General features: G+C 43.2%; 1 protein-coding gene across 1 annotated transcript in view; it reads left to right on the top strand.

The window, feature by feature from the left end:
* NHS (NHS actin remodeling regulator) overlaps positions 1-20,502 on the top strand; it is a 376,533-nt gene that overhangs the window by 266,200 nt on the left and 89,831 nt on the right. The window lies entirely within an intron of this gene.

The following is a 20,502-nucleotide window of genomic DNA, read 5'->3' as shown; positions in this document are numbered from 1 at the left end:
CTGAGTGCCCTGCGGGATCAGGCTGAAATCAAATCTCCAGTTGAGGCCACATCCTACTTTAGCCATTTCCCCAGCTGTCTCCTGCTTCATCCATGCCCCTTCTACTGAGAGCATCTCCTCCAGACATCATTCGAGCAAGAATTCCCATCTTAGGTTTTGCTTCTAGTGAACCCAACCTAAGACAGAGTCAGAGAGAACTTTTGAGGATAGTCCCTCTCTTAGTTTCCTAGTGCTACCAAAACAGAAATACCACAAGGAAGTGACTTTCAAAAATAGAAATTTATTTCCCCGCAGTCCTGGAGGCTAAAAATCCAAATCAGGGTCTCGGCCATGTTGACTCCTTCTGTGGGCTCCTCTCCTAGTTTCTGATGTCCATCAGTGATTCTTGGAGATCCTTGGCCTTCCTTGGTATTTATCTTCCCCCTGTGTGTCTCCATGTCTATTCTACCCTTTTTATAACTCAGAAGTGATTAGATTCAAGACCTGCACTGCTCTGGTATGACCTCATTAACATAACAAAAGAAAACCCCTATTTCCAAACAGGTCATATTTATAGGTACAGGGGGTTAGGATCTTTACACATATTTTGGGAGGATGTGATTCAATCCATAACAGTCCCCAACCAGACTATACTTCAGAATCACCTGGGCAAGTTTTAAAAATATAAATTCCCAGGTTCTACCTCCAGAAATTCACATTCAGTGGGTCTAGGATCGGGCCTGAGAGTCCAGAGTTTTCTCTAAGTGGGTAATTTTACGTTTGATCCCTTTAATGCAATTAGTCCTTTGACCAACGGGAACCACTGATTCTAGTCCGTCGTCTTTATTTCTTTTGTTAGAGCCTTTAGAAAACATTCATTGATCAAGTTCAGAAACAAACACCGCAATCTGTCAAAGGCACTAAGAACCAGAGATTTAAGTGAAAGTATCCACAGTTTTTGGCAAATCTCTTGAAGTCCAGCATACTACAGTGACTCACAGCACTTTTAAAACAAATTGTATCTTTAGGGGTCCTGGTAATGCAATGGTTAAGTGCTCAGCTCCTGACCAAAAGGTTGGTGGTTCAAACCCATTCGGCAGCTTCTCCGGAGATCTGCTCCCATGAAGATTGTTGTTGTTGGGCACCGTCAAGTCGATTCCAATTCATAATGACCCTATGCGACAGAGTAGAACTGCCCCATAGGGTTTCCTACGCTGTGAGTCAGAATCAACTCAATGGCACACAACATCTTTAAGCATTTGTGTGTGTGTGTGTCCTGAAATATAAAGGTCTGTCTAGTTGGGAAAAGGAAGACTCTTTTGAGGTATCAAGTTACCATGGAGTTTTCCAAAAAGGGATATTTAAGCAAACTAAGGATTTAATTAATGCTTTCCAGTCTCCATGTTCATAAGTGTTACCCGACTAACCCCCCTTTCACTAGCAGGCCTAGACCTTCAATATTGTTGGTTGTGTGGATGATTTGGTGATGAAATTTGAAGAGAAATCTTTTGTTCTGTTATCAGAAGAGATCCTGTGATAGGAAGAGTAATGAATAGGTCACATGAAAGACACAGCCTTAGGGATATTTAATCAAATGGATTAATTAAATAATTGAACGAAGGTGGTTCAGCTTCATGCAGAATAAGGAAGTACCCTGGATTTTGTAATGATAATGACGGTAATAGTGATAAGAATAGCAACAACAAATGATTGCTAAGGTCTGTTTGAGTGCTTACTAGCTTACTATGTGTAAGGCCCAACACTAGTTACTTGCTCTGCATTATTTTATTTAATCCTTTCAGCAACTCTTTGAGGTAAATGTATCCACTAGGATTAACATAGGCATTAAAAATATGGCCCTTTATTTCCAGCTTACATAAAAGGTCTAGGACTGATATGGAGACTCATTGGTAATAAGGAGCCAAAGTTGCTTCCAGCTCTCACTTCCACCTAGATTGTGACCCTCATCTTCATGGTCCAAGATGGCTGCTGGAGCACCAGTCATCACATCTCTGGCCTGAGCAGCAGGATGAGAGAAGGAGTATGTCCCTTGCCTTCTAAGGAGGCTTTCTAGAAATGTCACACCACGGTTGTGCTCTTGTCTCATTGGCCAGATAACTATCCGTAGTTGCAAGGGAGGGCTAGACATGTAGTTTTTTAGTGATAGGACAGTGGACCCAGTCCCAGTTTAAAAAAAAAAAAAAGGCTTTATCAATTTGAAAGAGGAGGAGAGAATGGAAGGTTTGATAGAAAATGAACAGTTTCTGCCACAGTAGATAAGGAAACTGAGGCACTAAGAGATTGACTGACCTGGCCAAGTTCATATAACATTTGATGGCAGAGCCATGGCTGGACCCAAGTCTCTTTGACTTAAGCATCCCGCTTTTAACCACTATTCCCTGTTGCCAGTTTTTGCTATTTTATAAAGCATTTTTGTTTGCCTAGAGGTGCATTTGCTCGTTTTCTGCCTTCTTCTTGGTGTGCCTTTTACTCCCTTCTTTGCATAAATCTTAGCCATGCTTCAAATCCCAGCTCCAATACTCCAGAAAACCCTTCTCTGCACTCCCAGCTGCTTTCTTCATTTGGTAAATATTTATTGAGCCACTACTATGAGCCAGGCCCTGTTCTAGGCATTTGGTGTACATCGGGGAAGAAAACAGATCAAGATCCCTGTAATCTTAATAGCTGTGTGACCTTGGTCAAATTATTTGAGCTTTTTGAGCCTCAGTTTCCTCATTTGTAAAATAAGAATAATAAAATTCACTTCACAGAGTTGTTGTAAGGATTAAATAAGATAATGCATATAAGACATAGTCATTGGTACGTCATTTCCTTTCAAAATATGATGCCTATTATTATTATTATTATGAACATGTCTCTCTTCCCCATTAGGCTAGGCTGTAAACTTCTCACAGTCAGGAATAATATCCAAGACCATCTGGTATCACCCAAATACCTTACCCAAGTGGGGGCTTAGTAAATGTTCTTTGAGTGGCTGAGAAAGGTCTCAACGCAGAGAGGACTTCCTGCTAACTTTTGCCTCTGGATTTAAGAAACAATGAGAAACAGACTAAGCCCTGCAGGAACTTTTTTTTGCCTTATTTAAACTGTGAGTTTAGGTGGGTGGTGTGCTGAAGAAAAACAGGACTGAATAATAATCTATTCCTCATACTTTCCTGGAAGGCCACAGAAAGAAAATATATCCTTTTCCTTACAGGGTTTCTTTTTTTCACCTTCTGTGATAGATTTGTGTTCCTGTGAGTCCTGCTGATCTCTTTGTGTGTATGTGTGTGTGTGTGTGTTTTCCTGTCCCCTAATTCTTCATTTGCTGATGTGGCACAAAGCCACAGGTGAGGAGAGATACCTGCGAACATCCATTAATAATCAGAATGTGGAATTATCAATTATGAATCTAGGAAAATTCGAAGTTGTCAAAAATGAAATCGAACACTTGATGATAGATATCCTAGGTGTTACTGAGCTGAAATGGACTGGTATTGGCCATTTTAAGCTGGACAATCATTTGGTCTACTATGCCGGGAATGACAAATTGAAGAGGAACGGCGTTACATTCATTGTCGAAAAGAACATTTCAAGATCTATACTGAAGTACGATGCTGTTAGTGACAGGATTATATCCATATGCCTACAAGGAAGACCAGTTAATATGACTATTATTCAAATTTACACACCAACCATTAAGACCAAAGATGAAGAAATTGAAGATTTTCACCAGCTTCTGCAGTCTGAAATTGATCAAACACGCAGTCAAGATAATTACCAGTGATTGGAATACGAAAGCTGGAAACAAAGAAGAAGGTTCAGTAGTTGGAAAATATGCCTTGGTGATAGAAACGATGCCAGAGATCACGTGATAGAATTTTGCAAGACCAACGACCTATTCATTACAAATGAACAACATAAATGGTGACGATATATGTGGACCTCACCAGATGCAATACACAGGAATCAAATCGACAGCTGTGGAAAGAGACGATGGTGAAGTGCAATACCATCAGTCAGAACAAGGCCAGGGGCTGTCTGGGGAACAGACCATCAAATTGCTCATTTGCGAGTTTAAGTCGAAGCTGAAAAAAATTAAAATAAGTCCATGAGAGCCAAAGTACAACCTTGAATTTAGAGACCATGTCAAGAATAGATTTAGAGACCACCTCGAGAATAGATTTGACCCGTTGAACACTAATGACCAAAGACTACACAAGTTCTGGGATGACATCAAGCACATCATACAAAAAAAGCAAAAGGTCATTAAAAAGGCAGGAAAGAAACAAAAGACGAAAATGGGTGTTAGAAGAGACCCTGAAACTTGCTCAACATAGAGTAGCTAAAGTGAATGGAAGAAATGAAGTGAAAGAGTCAGAAGATGTCAAAGGGCGGCTCAAGAAGACAAAGTAAAGTATTATAATAAAATGTACAAAGACCTGGAGTTAGAACAGCAAAAAGGAATAATGCGTTCAGTATTTCTTAAGCCAAAAGAACTGAAGAAAAAATTCAGGCCTCGAGTTGCCATATTGAAGGATTATATGGACAAAATATTGAACGATGCAGGAAGCATCAAAAGAAGATGGAAGGAATACACAGAGTCACTGTACTAAAAAGAATTGCTCAACGTTCAACAATCTCAGGAGGTCAGCATATGATCAGGAACCAATGCTACTGAAGGAAGAAGTCCAAGCTGCACTTAAGACATTGGTGAAAAACAAGGCTCCAGGAATTGACAGACTACCAATTGAGATGTTCCAATAAACGGATGCAACACTGGAAGCCCCCACTCGTCTATGCCAAGAAATTTGGAATACAGCTACCTGGCCAATCAACTGGAAGAGATCCATATTTGTGCCCTTTCCAAAGAAAGATGATCCAACGGAATGCAGAGATTATTAAACAATATCATTAATATCATGTACAAGTAAAATTTTGCTGAAAATCATTCAAAAATGGTTGCAGCAGTACATTGACAGGGAACTGCCAGAAATTCAAGCGGGATTCAGAAAAGGATGTGGAACGAGGGATATCATTGCTGATGTCAGGACGGATCTTGGCTAAAATCAGAGAATACCAGAAAGATGTTTACCTGTGTTTTACTGACTACGCAAAGGCATTCAACTATGTGGATCATAACAAATTATGGATAACATTTCCAAGAATGGGAATTCCAGGACACTGAAATGTGCTATGCGGAACCTGTACATAGACCAAGAGGCTGTCCTTTGAACAGAACATGGGGATACAATGCAGTTTAAAATCAGGAAAGGTGTGTGTCAGGGTTATTTCCTTTCACCATACTTATTCAATCTGTATGCTGAGCAAATAATCCAAGAAGCTGGCCTATATGAAGAAGAACACAGCATCAGGATTGGTGTAAGATTCATTAACAGCTGGTGACATGAAGATGACACAACTTTGTTTACTAAAAGCGAAGAGGACTTGAAGCACTTACTGATGAAGATCAAAGACTCCAGCCTTCAGTATGAATCGCACCTCAACATAAAGGAAACAGAAATCCTCACAACTGGACCAATAAGCAATATCATGATAAATAGAGAAAAGATTGAAGTTGTTAAGGATTTTATTTTACTTGGATCCACAATCAACGCCCATGAAAGCAGCAGTCAAGAAATCAAAAGATGCATTGCATTGGGCAAATCTGCTGCCAAAGACCTCTTCAAAGTGTTAAAAAAGCAAAGCTGTCACTTTGAAGACTAAGGTGTGCCTGACCCAAGCCATGGTATTTTCAATCACCTCATATGCATGTGAAAGCTGGACAATGAATAAGGAAGACCAAAGAAGAAGTGATACCTTCAAATTATGGTCTTGGCAAAGAATACTGAATATCCCATAGACTGCCAGAAGAACAAACAGATCTGTTTTGGAAGAAGTACAGCCAGAATGGTCCTTAGAAGTGAGGATGGCGAGAGTTTGTCTCACGTAATGTTGACATGTTATCAAGAGGGACCAGTCCCTGGAGAAGGTCATCATGCCTGCTGAAGTAGAGGGTCAGTGAAAAAGAGGAAGACCCTCAAGGAAATGGGTTGACACAGTGGCTGCAACAATTGGCTCAAGCATAACAACAATTGTGAGGATGGCGCAGGACTGGGCAGTGTTTCGTTCTGTTCTCTGCCTCCTGTGAGAATAGTGCTGCTGGCCTTGTGTCCACAAAATAAAACTTCTGGAAGAAGCATTGTGCATTTGGGGTCAGAGAGCTGGTAGCTTCCAGTTCCACACAGCACCCATGAAGTGCTAACCAGCGCTTTGCATCAAAACTGCTCATCAAGTTTGCTGACCGCCAAACTTCCTCCATTTTGTCAGCCTAGACCGGCTTTCCCCTGGGCCCTTCTGCAAAGGTGAAAGGCAAGTTCATGGGATGCGGAGTCTTCTTTCTTCCCTGACATCTGGTTTGATTCTGGGCAGCTAAATAGTGGCTTTGCCATGAACAACAAAAGCTAATTCACTGTGGTTTTTAAACACCAAGTGCAAATATTTTTCCTTTTCAGGTTGGGGTCACTGGAAGGGGAAAAAGAAGGCTGAGAGATTAACCTTTTAAAATCTGTTATGACTTCCCATAGAAAATAAAACAATGGCATCGTTTCCTTCCATTCGTGAGATTCTTTTTATGAGTGATTGTTGTTCGAGGCAAGATGAGATCTGAAGAAGATTTTTAAATAGTATTTTAGCTTGGCTTTCTATTCAAAAGCCCACCGTGAGTGCTTCTAAGAGCCTACACAAATGCATTCCAGTAAAAATCCAGGGCCTCCCCCCTCTGCTTTCTCTCATCTCTGTCTTCATCCCTGGCTGAGTCTCCCTCCACTTCTCTCCAGCCCTTCCAACTTCTTCCCTCAAGCAGAGCTCCGACACCCCTCTCACGGGAGGGGACTGTAGGCAGGAGCGCTGCAATTAGCAGTATTTTAGGAAATGGCCGAGCCCTCCACTGATGCCACTGACAGATGCCAGGCAGGCTGAAGTTTTTATTTGGGTCACTTCTCTGCCAGACCTTCCGTTGATTTGTGGTGTCTGAATGTATCCAAGAATTCATCCCCATTGAGTTTCTCTTCAGAAATGAAATCACCATTCTGGCTGTTGCTCCTGGTTAGCAAGGGCAGAAGCAACCGATGCAGGGAGCCAAGGCCATCAGCAGAGGTCTGGTGATGATCTGAGAAGACAGCAAGGGCAGCTGCCTCATCATCAGTTATTGTAACCTTTTCTCGGAACTGCACGGTAGAAGCACTTCTACTTTCCATCAGTTTCTCTCCTTCTTCCAATTTTTGCATATGAATTCATTTGCTGGGATCAGATGGGAGGTGACACAGGTGCTATGGCCACATACAGGCTATTAGAGGAAAGCCAGAAGGGAAGGCTCTCAACTCTCCCTTCCCTGCCAAGAGGAAAACCAGAACAGGCTCCAGCGCAGTTGATGTTTGTGAAGTGCTTGGAGTATTCGTACTCTGTACTATTACTTGTTACTGGGATCTCAAGAGCCTAGCATGTTGATACAGGTGGTTCGTCTGTGTGTGTTTGTGTGGAGGGATCTGAAATGAATTTGCAAGCTGCAAAGAGCAAACTACAATTGTGGTGCTGCCTCCATCTTTCCAGGGTGTGTGCAAATATTTGCAGACCTGTTGAACAGCTCACATTTCACAGCCGAGGGAGCTACCCCATCGTGCTCAGAAGCCTGGGTGGAAAGCTTGGGCAGCCATAACAGGACAGAATGGAATGTTTTCCTCCTCGCCACTAGATGGCTGGCATTAGGTTGGGTTTCTGGGGCACCCTGGGTTGCAGTATTTGTCCAGCGTCATGGCTCCTGGCAGCGTGATGATTGTTTCCATAGCCACGTGGCACTTGGCAGAGCTGCTCACACTGTGGGGCCTGAGATGCAACATGTTCAACAAGCTCCCAGGTGATGCTGATGCTGTCGGGCTCCTGGCCCCCTGACCCCCTGGCTGTAACGGAGGACCACTGCAGTCTAAATCCTCCCGGGCTGGAAGAAGAATGCGCTGAGCCCTCCCTCTGGAGACAGGGTGTGTCAGGGGCTGCTTGGGAGTCCAGAGGGATTAGCAGCTGGCCTGGCACTTGGATAAGACCATCTCCCTCTCTGGGGGGAGTCCCAGAGGCACTGCAGATATTGTGTGCAGATCTGCCATTCCCCCAGCCAGAGGTTGCCCCCTTGCCTTTCCAGCCTCTGCCCCATCAGCCGACTTAAGCAGATCACCCTGCAGCTCTCAGGCACAGGGAGGGCATTGGATACCAGAGAAAAGGCAGATCAAGAATTCCACCATGGCTCTGGCCTGCTGCCTGGCCAAGAATGCAGGTATTTGGGGTTCGAAGCATTTCTTGGCAAGAGAAAGAGGGAGGGGACTTGGGGGAGGCTGGGCCTAATGGAGAAGGGCTTGCCTTGTGACCGCTTTCTTCTGGGGTGGGGGAGGGGAGAGAAGTATGCGTTCTGAAGAAAGTGAGCCCCTTCATAGAAACAGATGTGAGGAAGGGCGGCTGGGCCTGACCTTCAGGGCTGACCTTGGCACTTGGGGTCAGCAGCTCCTAGGCTTTGGGGACTTTGGGTTGTTCATACTGGCCAGCCAAAGTTTTCAACTTTGTGCTCCCTCTGAGGTGTTGGACTACCCAAGACAGACAGGACACCCCTTTCTCTCTCCTCTTCTGCTCTGACATTTGAATGTCTTGAAGGAGGGCCAAAGGGCAGCCCAAACGGGGATTCCAGGGCAGGATTAGCAGGTTGGAGCTCGGGGGTGCTGGGAAGAGGCTGCCGCAGGCTCAGGCCCGCATCAGCTCGCACTGGGCCTGGCCTGGTTGCCTTTCTTCTCCTCTGCATCACCCCACCACCCCCACCCACTCCCATGCTGTTGGAATTCCTCAGTATCTTGTCGTCTCCTGAGATAACTGAGAAAGATTTCTTTATCTCTCTGTGGCCCCAAAACAGCCCTGAACTGGGAGTCCCTAACCGCAAGTCCCGTAAGTCATAGTTTCTGTTCCATCTTGTTGTTAGCTGCCATTGAATCGGCCCTTGAGTCATGGCGACCTTGTGCACAATGGGATGGGAGTGATCCATAGGGTATTCATTGGCTCAAAGAGAAAGATGGGGAGAAGGCTTTTAGAACAACTTGGCACAGTTTACCTTGAAGATCTGAAGAGCCAAGACACAGAGGCAGCCACAACGCAGGGTACAGATAGCTCAACTTTCTCAGAGCTGCTCGCATTTTATGAGTTTGGCTATTTTCTGATATTAATCTCGGCAAGATTATGGTACCCCTGCCAACTCTACAGAGCTCACAAGTGGGGATACAAGGCCCTTCTTCAAAGATGCCTCTAAGTAGGACTCGGCAGATATTGTATTCTGCACAATAAAAGCTGAGGGTTTGAAAATGACTGCTTTTTGCCTGAATCCAAATTTTATTACACCAGGTTTCATTATAAAAATGTTATAGTTTTCGGTGTGTGTTTATTACATAAACATTGTAGTTACTCTGCTCTTCATCATCTTTCAAACTTGAGTGTCACAGGGAGTTTTATTTACTATATTTAAAGCCGTGAAACAGTCGTTTCAAACGATTGCTTTATAAGCATAGGAATAATTCAGGGAAAAATAAAATTCTCTGCTTTCTTTCCTCCTCATCCCTTGCTAAATCTCCCCAACTTGGAGGAAGACACAGACACATGCTGACAATGTTAGATTGTGTATCTGGCAGACTATATTTGGGCTAGGCCTAAAAGGAATAGTCTAGAGTGTGTGACTCACGCTTCAGGTTCCCGTTGCATCCAGCCTAGGAAGGTGTCCTGGTGGCTTTGGCAAGTGTGAGAATGATGTAAGCTGACCAGACAAACTCTCAGGGGACCAGATACTTATACCAACCACAGTCAGGGGCCAGGGGCCCAACAGCTACTGCCATTATTTATGCTCAGATCTCTGGGGACTCACCTTTCCAGAAGAAAGCTTTCATATTGGTACCAACGTCAGCTCAGATCCCTTAGTTCATTTCTGGGAGCCCCATACCCAGCAGGATCAAGATGTAGGCTGCCACCATCTATGGCAAAGTTTGTTTTGTCCGTTTTATTGGTGTTTTCAATTTTTTACTTAATTTATTCTTTTATATTTATTTGTGCTTTTCAATTTTTTAAATATTTCTTAACTTGAATGCTTAGGTTTACTTTTTAAGTAAATATGAGCATTTAAAGCTATAAATTTACCTCAGGGTACAGCTTTGGTAATTCCCATCAGTTTTACTATGTGAGCTTATTGTTGCTGCTTTCACTCTCTAAATTGTTAGGTTTTGGAGAGGAGAGGCAGCATGGCTTGGGGAAAAGACCATGGGCCTGGTGTCTGCCAGATCTGGGTTTGGATCCTTTCTTCTGCCATTTATCAGTTGTGTGACTTTGGGCAAGTAATGTGATCTCAAGTTCCTTATTTATAAAACAGAGGTGATAATATCTGCCTTACATATTGTTTAAATGAGGATGAAATGAAAAAATGCACGCAGAGCACCTAGCACCGTGCACATAGTAGATGCTCAATCCATGGTAGCTAGGCATAATAATAATATTCAAAATAACATACCACTGGCACAGGCAAAAGCTTTGTGGCTGGGCAGCTGCTCTCCATTTGTGTGTCTCAGGCAGAGGGCCAGCACAGTGGGTGTCCTTTCTGGATCAACCCACTTACTCTAATGTCCTCCAGAGGCACTGGCAGATGGGACATGAAAATGCCAACAGTGTGCCTAGGGGCAGGCATGCAGCCAAATATTACACAGAGTTGAGCATGCTGAGGCAAGCCAGAAAAAAACTCGCCATTCAGAAATTCCTCTGAAGTTTCTTGGTCTCTCTTTCTGCTGTGGAATGTTCCTCAATAGAATATTTGAGCTGCTCTGTCCCAGACCTGGCCTCTTTCCTGGCTACCCAACTGGGCTGCTCCCCACTCTGTAGAGGCTCTACTGCTCATTGTGGCCAGGGCCTTGAGGGAAGGGGACATTTGAGAAGCAAAACTTTACAGAGCAGCCTCGCTATGCTGGGCACTGGGCTCACCTCTGGGCATATAGACACAACTAAGACCCAGTCTTGCCTTTGAGGACTTCCAGGTCAGGGGGACACAGACCCATGAGCACCAGAAGGGCTGGACACAGTACCTTGGAGCCCATCCAAGGAAGGAGTGACCAGCTCTCCTAGGGGGTGACATGAAAAGTCAAGTGAGGCTTATGGAGGCGGGCCCTTGTGAATGAACTCTTAAGATGAATAGGTTATGGTGTATCAAGTTTCTGATGAATTTTGGCTTGTGGGTTTGTTTTTGGTTTTGTTTTGTTTTTTTTTTTTTTTAGAAGACAGTAGAATGAGCTCACTCTGATGGTCTCAAAAACTGAAGAAAAAAAACTTCTCTGGTCTCTAAAACCAAGGAAAACATCTTTTATAGAGCCAGGATAGCTAGTTTGCAGAAAAAATTAAAGCCTGTTTGCTTGTGGTTGATTCTTGCCTTCTCTGAGTTTCGGGGCTGGAAGGCAGGGATGGGGCTGTATGTGTGGAGGAGATGGTAAGACTTAGGAAGAGATAAGGCTACAGAAAGCTATGTTGTTGTTGTTGTGTGCCAACAAGTCAATTCCAACTCTTAGTGACTCTATACGACAGAGTAAAACTGCCGTATAGGGTTTCCTAGGCTGTAATCTTTATGGGAGCAGATTCCCAGGTCTTTTCTCCTGCGGAGCCACTGGTTAGCAGCCGAGGGCTTAACCACTGTGCCACCAGGGCTCCTTACAGAAAGCTATAAACAACTGTAAACTGTTGTTCTCACTCTCTCCATCCTGTACAACCCCGTTGTATGTAGAGGTAAACTGAGGTTGAAGTTACTTGTCTGTGTTCAAGGCAAAATCTTCTAGTCTTCTCAGAAGCCCAGCCTGTGCTTCTGAATACCATTGGGTAATACGACTCCCTCCCTCCTGTGTGCCTCGCCTCGTTCACGGTCAGCAGGAATATTGAAAAACTCCACTAACCCGAGGGATGCTGCCTTTCTTGGCCTTGCATTTGGCTACAAACTCACTGACCATAAACATCGCTACGACCACTGGCTCCCAAAATGGCAGAAAGGAGATGCAGAGGGGAATGAAACTCAGCCATAGCCTCTCAGAGCTGAAACACAGGGCTGGTTCTTCAGCATCTAGAAGCCAAACGTCCAACCCTAATAAGGGGAAAGATGCAAATGTTTTCCCGGCTTCTAAGAACTGAGGCCTCCCCAGGAATGTTTGTGTTGTTCCTTTCTTGCCCCCACTGCACAACTAAGCCAGGGGGAAGTTTTGATTTATTCTTCAGGGTAGAGTAAATCACTCTTCCCTCATCTGCCTGTCTTTGTGTTATGCTTGCCATGGATGGCATTTGGCTATTAACAACTAGGACCCCCTCCACGGTCGAAGTTTTTATCCCTGGAAACCTTCACCAGCAAGTTAGAGCTGGATGATTAATTTTGAAATAAGGATGTGCTTGAGAACAGGCCAGGGGCACACATCAACAACCACAGAGCCCTTGGCTTAGATGGACGATAAATTACGTAGCCCAACTAAAGCAGGGCTGTGGTACTGCTCTGAAAGCCAGGGTGATGACAGGGGCCACGGGTTTCTAGTGCTTTCGACACCTACCTTGGAAAGCAAGCAAAATGGCCACCTGGGAGAATTAAGATAATTGTGTGTTGAGCGCTTTTCCTTGGGAAGTTGATTTGTAACTTCTCTTGATTAGGCTTTTAGTTTTCTCCTTCTCCTCTCCTGTGGGTTTTTAGTTGCTCCTTTTTTTTTTTTAAACACCAAAGACATCATGGGTAAGAAGAAGAGATTTTATTTTGAAGAGCAATGATCACATTAACAAGGTGACAGCAGATAAGCTAAAAGTCACTCCATTTTCTGCTGGGGAAAAATGTTCTTTGCCGCCAAATCGCATTCTGCTTCTCTTTGTCTACTCTCCTTTTATAGGAGGGTGGCAGCCCCAGCCACTGATGGTCTCAGAAGAAATAACTGGGAGATAAGATACACTTTTGATTCATATAAGAAGGGAAGCTTTTGAGTTCAGTGATAAAAAGTGACTTCCTTTCCTGTTGCACATTCTTGTGGTTGGAGCTCTCTGTAGGACAATGATATTCCTCCGCCCTTGGTCCAGAGTATCAAGCAGAAAATAGTTACGAGTATTGAAACTTGAGAGAAGGGCAAAAATCCCATTCATTGCAATTCAATACATGTCTAGGCCTAGGTCAGATTCTGTAGGTACAGAATCTTCCCTATACTCTCCTATATATGTGGGGTAAAGCTGAGGACTCCCATTACCTTTAAGTGTCACAGCATCTAGAGACCCAACACATCTAATACTCAATGAAAGAACAGTTGAACCAAACCAGTGTGTGATTATGGAGGTATAATATGTCTATTAAACAAACACAACCACAACAAAACAGACTTCAAAATGGGGAAAGAAAAAAATGAATGTGGGGTGGAGGAGGTGAAGATGGAAGGAGAAAGAAGCTTTCCGAAGGAGGTGAGATTTGAGCTAGGCTTGATGGATTGGTAGGGATTGTTAGCCAGTAAAAACATTCTGGAGTCATACCTCTCTAAGCTTTGGTTTCTTTTGTAAAATCTTGTAGATTTGTTGTGATGATTGAATGACGTAATGAAAATAAAGCACATCGCACAGTGCTTGGCACATGTGATAAGGACTGAAAAAGAGGTTGTTTTGTTGTTGTTGTTACCATTAGAAAGTATGTTAGCAAAACGTTCAGAGTCCTTCATAGGGAAATGATGCTCTTAGTCACAGGTAATGAAAGCCAGTTTCCCTAATCTCTTTCCCTCTAATCTTACCCCATTTCCCTTGGAGATTGACTCTCAGCTTTTATATCTTTGCATACTTTGGTTAATATCAGTTCACCTCTGGCAGAATGAAAGCAGATCCAACCAAGTATCAAAATATATTTTTTTAATCCCACTCCATTTCCGAATATAACATCTTGTATACTGGTTTACTATCTCAACAGGGGCGGGAGATTTGAGTGAAGGTGTAAATATAAAATCAATAACTTAGGGTATCATTTCTCCTGGGTCTTTGTTTTCAACAACTTGTATTAGCAACTTCAAAAAATATTCACTCAGTTTTTTTTTTTTTTTTCTCCTTCCAATCTGTTTATCCTCCAGTGGTTTCATTCAGGTCATAAGGGAAAAGTTTTTCTAGAAAGAAGCAATGAAACTTACTGCTTCAAAAGTTTGGCAGTTTCAATGGAAGGATAAGTACTTTTCCTTGCTAAATTATCAGTATAATGTGTTTGAGAGAGGCTTGTCTATTGTCTTTGGGGCTAAAGAGTTTTTTGGGCCACATGTTTGGGAAAAAAGGATGTTAATATAAAAAGTTATTTTCCATCCATTGCCGTCGAGTCAATTCCAACTCACAGCAACCCTGTAGGGCAGAGTAGGACTTCCCCATAGTGTTTCTAAGGCTGTAATCTTTATGGGAGCAGACTGTCACATCTTTCTTCTTAAGAGCAGCTGGTGGGTTCGAACTGCTGACCCTTCGGTTAGCAGCCGAACACTTAACCACTGCGCCACCAGGACGTCCTAAAAGTTATTTAATGACCCCTTATTATGTACCTTTTTCAACACTTTAGAGAGCAAAGATGTCACCTTGAAGACTAAGGTGCACCTGACCCAAACCATGGTATTTTCAATCGCCTCATATGCATGCGATAGCTGGACAATGAATAAGAAAGACCGAAGAAGAATTGACGCCTTTGAATTGCGGTGTTGGAGACGAATATGGAATATATCGTTGTCTGCTAAAAGAAGGAACAAATCTGTCTTGGAAGAAGTACAGCCAGAATGCTCCTTGGAAACAAGGATGGCGAGACTTCTTCTCACATACTTTGGACATGTTATCAAGAGGGATCAGTCCCTGGAGAAGGACATCATGCTTGGTAAAGTAGAGGGTCCGTGGAAAAGAGGAAGACCCTCAACAAGATGGATTGACACAGTGGCTGCAACAATGGGCTCAAGCATAACAACTGTGAGGATGGCGCAGGACCGGGCGGTGTTTCGTTCTGTGGTACATAGAGTCACTATGAGTCAGGACTGACTTGATGGCACCTAACAACAACAACATATTATGTACCTGGCAGGACTATGCTAATTTCTCTGTCATAGGTAATCCTCATCACAATCTTCTGGTTTAGGTACAGTTTTTATGCCCATTCCGTAGATGAGGACTCTGAAGCTTAGAGAGTTTACATAACTTGCCCAAGATGACAGCCAGGATGTTACATAGCCAGGAGTTGAACCAGGTCTGTCTGAATCCAAAACTTATGCTTTTTACCACCATACTGCCTGTAAGTGTTTGAAAATAATGACCCCTAAACTAAATGTGGGGGTAGTGTTTTTAGGTTATCATACAGTGCCTTGGGGAGTGCTTCATGAGGTTAAAAGATGTGCTTTGTCCTATGCTACAAGTCTTGTCTAGGTCATCCAATGTGGAGGGAAACTTAGCTTTGATTTGAAGGAGCAAAATATCAGCAGAGACACCCTTCCCAAAAATATGAGACTGTTGTGGGCTGAGAGGAGGTGTCACTTAGCCAAGGGACAGAAGCAACAGTGTCCTGTGTCTTGAGAAGAGGGAGAGGGGTGGGTAGGGCCTGTTACTTTCTCTTTCATTTCCTTTAATGACTCTGGAACTTTTTTCTAATTAACTTGACTGCCTGTAACTGATACATTTATTACCCAGCATTGTTTATCAATGCCATATTGTCCAAATATTCATTTCCTAGGAGAGGGCTGTAAATGTCTTCTGGGATCATAAAAGGTGATGGATTAAGAAGTGCTGGAGGTTGCGGCAGGCCAAGAAGTTACAATGCAGAATTTCCCACATCACGGCTCGGATGTGTTGACAGTTCAGTGCAAAGAGATGGTGTTTCAGTGATGAGAGAGAAGGTAGCTTGTCTTCTAATTTCTTAACTTCAGCATCCCTAGTGAAGATGCTTGCGGGGATTATACTTTATCTCATTCAGAGTTCCTGAGCAAAGTAAGATACGTTCGAAGCTCTTCCTGGATTTACAAAAACCTATTTTTTAACGTCTCCCCTCTTCAACTGGCCATCTTCGTACTACCTTCTGCTTTCCCAAATTTCCCAAGGCCACTTGCTCTGGAAAGCCACCAGGCTGCCCTGGGACAACTGCACTGCCCTGGGACAACAGCACCACCTATTGTCTGGAATGGAGAACTCTCAGACTCAACATGTTATTCCTGCCTCCTCCTTTCTTGCACTTGGGGATAATAATGCATGCTATATATAATAACGTGTAATAATGGGGATAATATGTCTCTGAAATACTCAACACCAGCTATATGCTTCAGTCATGCCAGAGTGCTTGCATTTTCCCCATCACGCCATGCTCTCTCCAGGCCTGTGTACACTAGAATGCTTTTATGACCTATTGCACCTGGCTAACTCCTAGTCAGTTTGGAAGGCTTGGCTTAAGCATCACCTTTGGAAAGCCTTCCCTGAAATCTCCCAGGCCGACTTAGATATCCGTCTTTCAGAAGCCTGTATGCTGTGCATGCCCATATTTTAATGGGCAGCAGTGCTTCTAAGGGCAGAGGATAAGCCACTCCCCGTAAGAGGATTTGAGCCAGTGAATGGAGATGAGAAGGGGGAGAGTAGGGTGTAGCCCCAAACAGCCTTCCATACAATCTTCTTAAAATTGCTTTGCTTCCCAACAGTTTGTCCCAGTCTGCAATCGTGGCCAGGATGTGGATTCAGGCTCAGGGCTGGAACCTCCATTAGTTGCCTGCCAGGTTGAATCAGAAATGAAATTTCCAAGATCAGAGTAGACATAAAAAGAGTATTGTGTGTGTTTAGGGTATCTCATCCTAAACATTCCTATACAATTAGCACTATTCTCTAAATTGCTTAATATAAAATAATCTGACCCCAAATAATGATTGAGTAAAACTAGTGGTGCAGGAAGATCCCCCCACATCTATCCTGGGGCTTCTCAAACTCCCAGGCACAAAACAATGTTCCTCGGAATATGTCTAAGTCTTTTTGAAAACCATGTTATAGTATAGTGTCTCTAGTCAGCGATTTCTATGGGCTTCTTCAGAGTAAGGACTAGGTCTTGCATCACTGCTATACTATTGCCTGGAGCCTGGTGGCACAGTGGTTAAGAGCTATGGCTGCCAACCAAAAGGTTGGCAGTTTGAGTCCACCAGCTGCTCCTTAGAAACTCTGTGGGGCAGTTCTACTCTGTCCTATAGGGTCACTATGAGTCGGATTTGACTTGATGGCAATGGGTATATTATTGCCTCATGGATTTTAGAGACTCAAAAAACATTTTTTTAAATGAGTGAAATTTTCAAGTGATATGGGCATAATAAAGAACCAGTGCCAGTAACTGCCAAAGAGACAGGAATTCATTCCATTTGTAGACCCCCAAGGTCTCTATCAGCCTGCTGCTCTTTCTCTATTTACTCTTGCATTTCATTGGCCATGGACATTTAAGATTATTTTTAAAATTATCTTCTTGAATTACATTAATGTCATTTACTCACTACCATACAGTATCGTTTTCTACCCTCATTCATTGCACATGCAGATTTTTCAGCAATATTGTGGATGAAATAAACCTTTATGGGCAAACCTGGAACTCTAAACACCATTTGTAACTTCTTTTCCATGGGAAAATGTGTCCTGAATTACAAAGAAAACCTGATTTAAAAATAAACTCTTGGAACACAACCAATTTGTAAGGCTGAAAATTGACTGTGTTCAAGTACCCAAACCCCACAGCCTGCAGCTCCAGTCCATTCACCTTACTGCTCACAGCCTGGGGAGCAACATCCCAGAACCACTGTAGTAATCCTTCCCTTGGCTCTCTCAGAGTTCTACCAGAATCACTACCAGGCCACTTTGGATACTTAGTAACCTTCACAGGAAACCAGAAGAATTCTTCCTTACCAGTCCTACTGAGTTTTGCATCTCTACTATCCTAAAACTCTTCCCTCTCTGAGACAAATGAACACCTGCCCCATCTGTTGTCTCTCCTTCTAAAAAAAAACAACTTTAAAAAATCTTAAGTTTATCAAGAAATATTTGGGCCTAGAGGAGCTCCTACACGCAAAGCAATTTTCTAGAACATGACCCATTTATTACGAAATTATTCTTAGGGAACTTCCAACTGCTCCCCCTTCTTCCTTTTAGAAATTAATTACTCTAAACCAAAACCCTTCAAGAACTGGCCAAACCATGCCTGATTCTCTTACCTCAAAACGGCCCCATCAGGTTTCCAAGGCTGTAATTTTTGGATTGACATAGTGGTGGCAGCAGTGGGCTCAAGCATAACAACAATTGTAAGGAACGCGCAGGACCAGGAAGTGTTTCGTTCTGTTGCGCATAAGGCCACTGTGAGTGGGAACCGACTCGACGACAACCTAACAACATCAACAACCAACAGACTGCAACATAACTTTCTCCCTTGTAGTGGCTGATGGGTTGGAACCACTGACCTTTCGGTTTGCAGCTAAGCACTTAACCACTGTGCCACCAGGGCTCCCTAAGATTGACCTGAAGGTAGACTTCTCTTCCTGACTTCTCTAGTATAGCTTCTGCCACGTCCTAGGGACCTTTGATTCTGCCCACATCAAGTCATTTCTCTCCTTCCTGCTGTTCTGCCCACCCCAGTCTTCAAACGAGGAAACACTCTCTCTAAACTGAACACACAATATTATTATAAAGTCTACTACATAAAGTCTATTCTGATCTGGGAATTTCATTTCTGATTCTACCTGGAAAGCAACTAATGGAGATCCCAGCTCTGAGTCTGAATCCAATGTCCCGGCCACGTTTGCAGACTGGGACAAGCTGTTGGGAAGCAAAATGTCCAGAGCCTGAACTGGGAGAGAATGAAAATACTGACATAGAGAGCGTTTTTTTTTTTTAATTAATTCACAAGTTTACTCAGTAAAACACCCCATTTTCTGGAGCACAATTCGTACATGTTTAACCACAAATGTAGAAAAATTATTCTTTAGGGTAGAGACCAAGGTATTTTCTCAGGGCTACAAAGAAGGTTCCTTTCTCTCTCCTTCTCCTCCATCTGCCCCTTGTAAGACCTTACCAGAGTCACTGAAAAGGGACCTCCCTTTCTTGACATACCCTTTTTCCCAAGAAGCAAAATGAACTAAATTAATTCATTCACTCAGAACTGTAAATACCAAGTGAAAAAGCCATAGACATATAGATGTAAATCCTGCCTCCGTAATTATTTTTTATGTTTGTATAGCTAGAGGTCACTGAGTGAAAGAAAAAAAAACATTATTCAAAGTTCAAAGGCTCTCAGATTTATCAAGAAAATAAGAAGGAGGGGGGAGGGAGTCCAAGTATCCACATGCTAAGACAGCTGAACAACCAACAAATATGTCACCCACCAGCATTCCCGCCTAAAGAAATGGCTTTTGTTGAAACTGGTGGGAACTCCAAATGCAGAACACTTTTTTCCTATTAAATAAAGTTAGCAATATAATGTAGTGATGAAAAGTGCAGGCTGTGGGCTTGATTCTACTATGTGGAAGTTCTAATGTGTAGCCAAGGTTGAGAACCACTGCTCTAGGTATTTAGTTGTAGCCATTATTTCATCCTTTCTCAGATAATTCATTTTACCTTGCACTTAGTATATTATCCCTTTCTTTCCATGTGTGTGGGAGGGGGAGGGGGGCATTTCTTCCCCCCCCCCCACTCCATCTGTGTCTTTGGATATTTGGATATATCTGTTGTAATTGTGCATTACAAAAATGACCCCGAACTCTAAGACAAATTGCAGTTTTTGTGCTAAGGCGTTACTTCTCTATTTCCCTAAGGGGCTTCTGGGCTGATGCATTGACATTTCTTGTCTTTAAACACATCATCTCTCCTTCTCTTCTTTCCATTCATTGATTGTTTCTTGAAAGTGTCACTGAGCCACTCACCTTGGTGATTCTTTTTCCCAAATCGTGTGGGTCAACACCAGCCTGACAAGGCCAGGACTGGAGGAGGGAACATAGGCTTCTGGGACTGTATCCAGAAGAAGCCATTCTGAACTGGCACTTTGGGGCATAATTGAGATGATGTGAAAACCTTGAGCTAAGGCAATATTCTGAGCCGTCAGGTAGGATTTACCTTGCATTTAAGAAGGCTTTAGTTTATGATTGTTGGGCTCAAACCAGCAATTCTCAACCATTAGTAGCTGCTCTGACAGGGGACCAGAAATTTATTTTAAAGAACTGCATCAGTTAGCTTTCTCTGCATAATAAACCGTCCTAAAAAAAAAAAAATTTTTTTTTTTTTTTTAATACTTAGCGGCTTTCAATTTAGTGGGTGGTTCTTCTGGTCTGGGCTGGCTCAGTTGATTCTGCTGGGCTTGTTTATGTGTCTGTACTCAGCTGGCAGATCAGCTGGGGCTGGATGACCTAGGATGGCTTCACTCACATGTCTGGCTGTCAGCAGCCTGTGGGCCAGGATGAGGGG

This window comes from Elephas maximus, chromosome X (assembly GCF_024166365.1).
Source record: "Elephas maximus indicus isolate mEleMax1 chromosome X, mEleMax1 primary haplotype, whole genome shotgun sequence".
NCBI lineage: Eukaryota > Metazoa > Chordata > Mammalia > Proboscidea > Elephantidae > Elephas > Elephas maximus.
The sequence above is the reverse complement of the archived record's forward strand: the minus strand, read 5'-3'. Positions and strand labels throughout refer to the sequence as shown.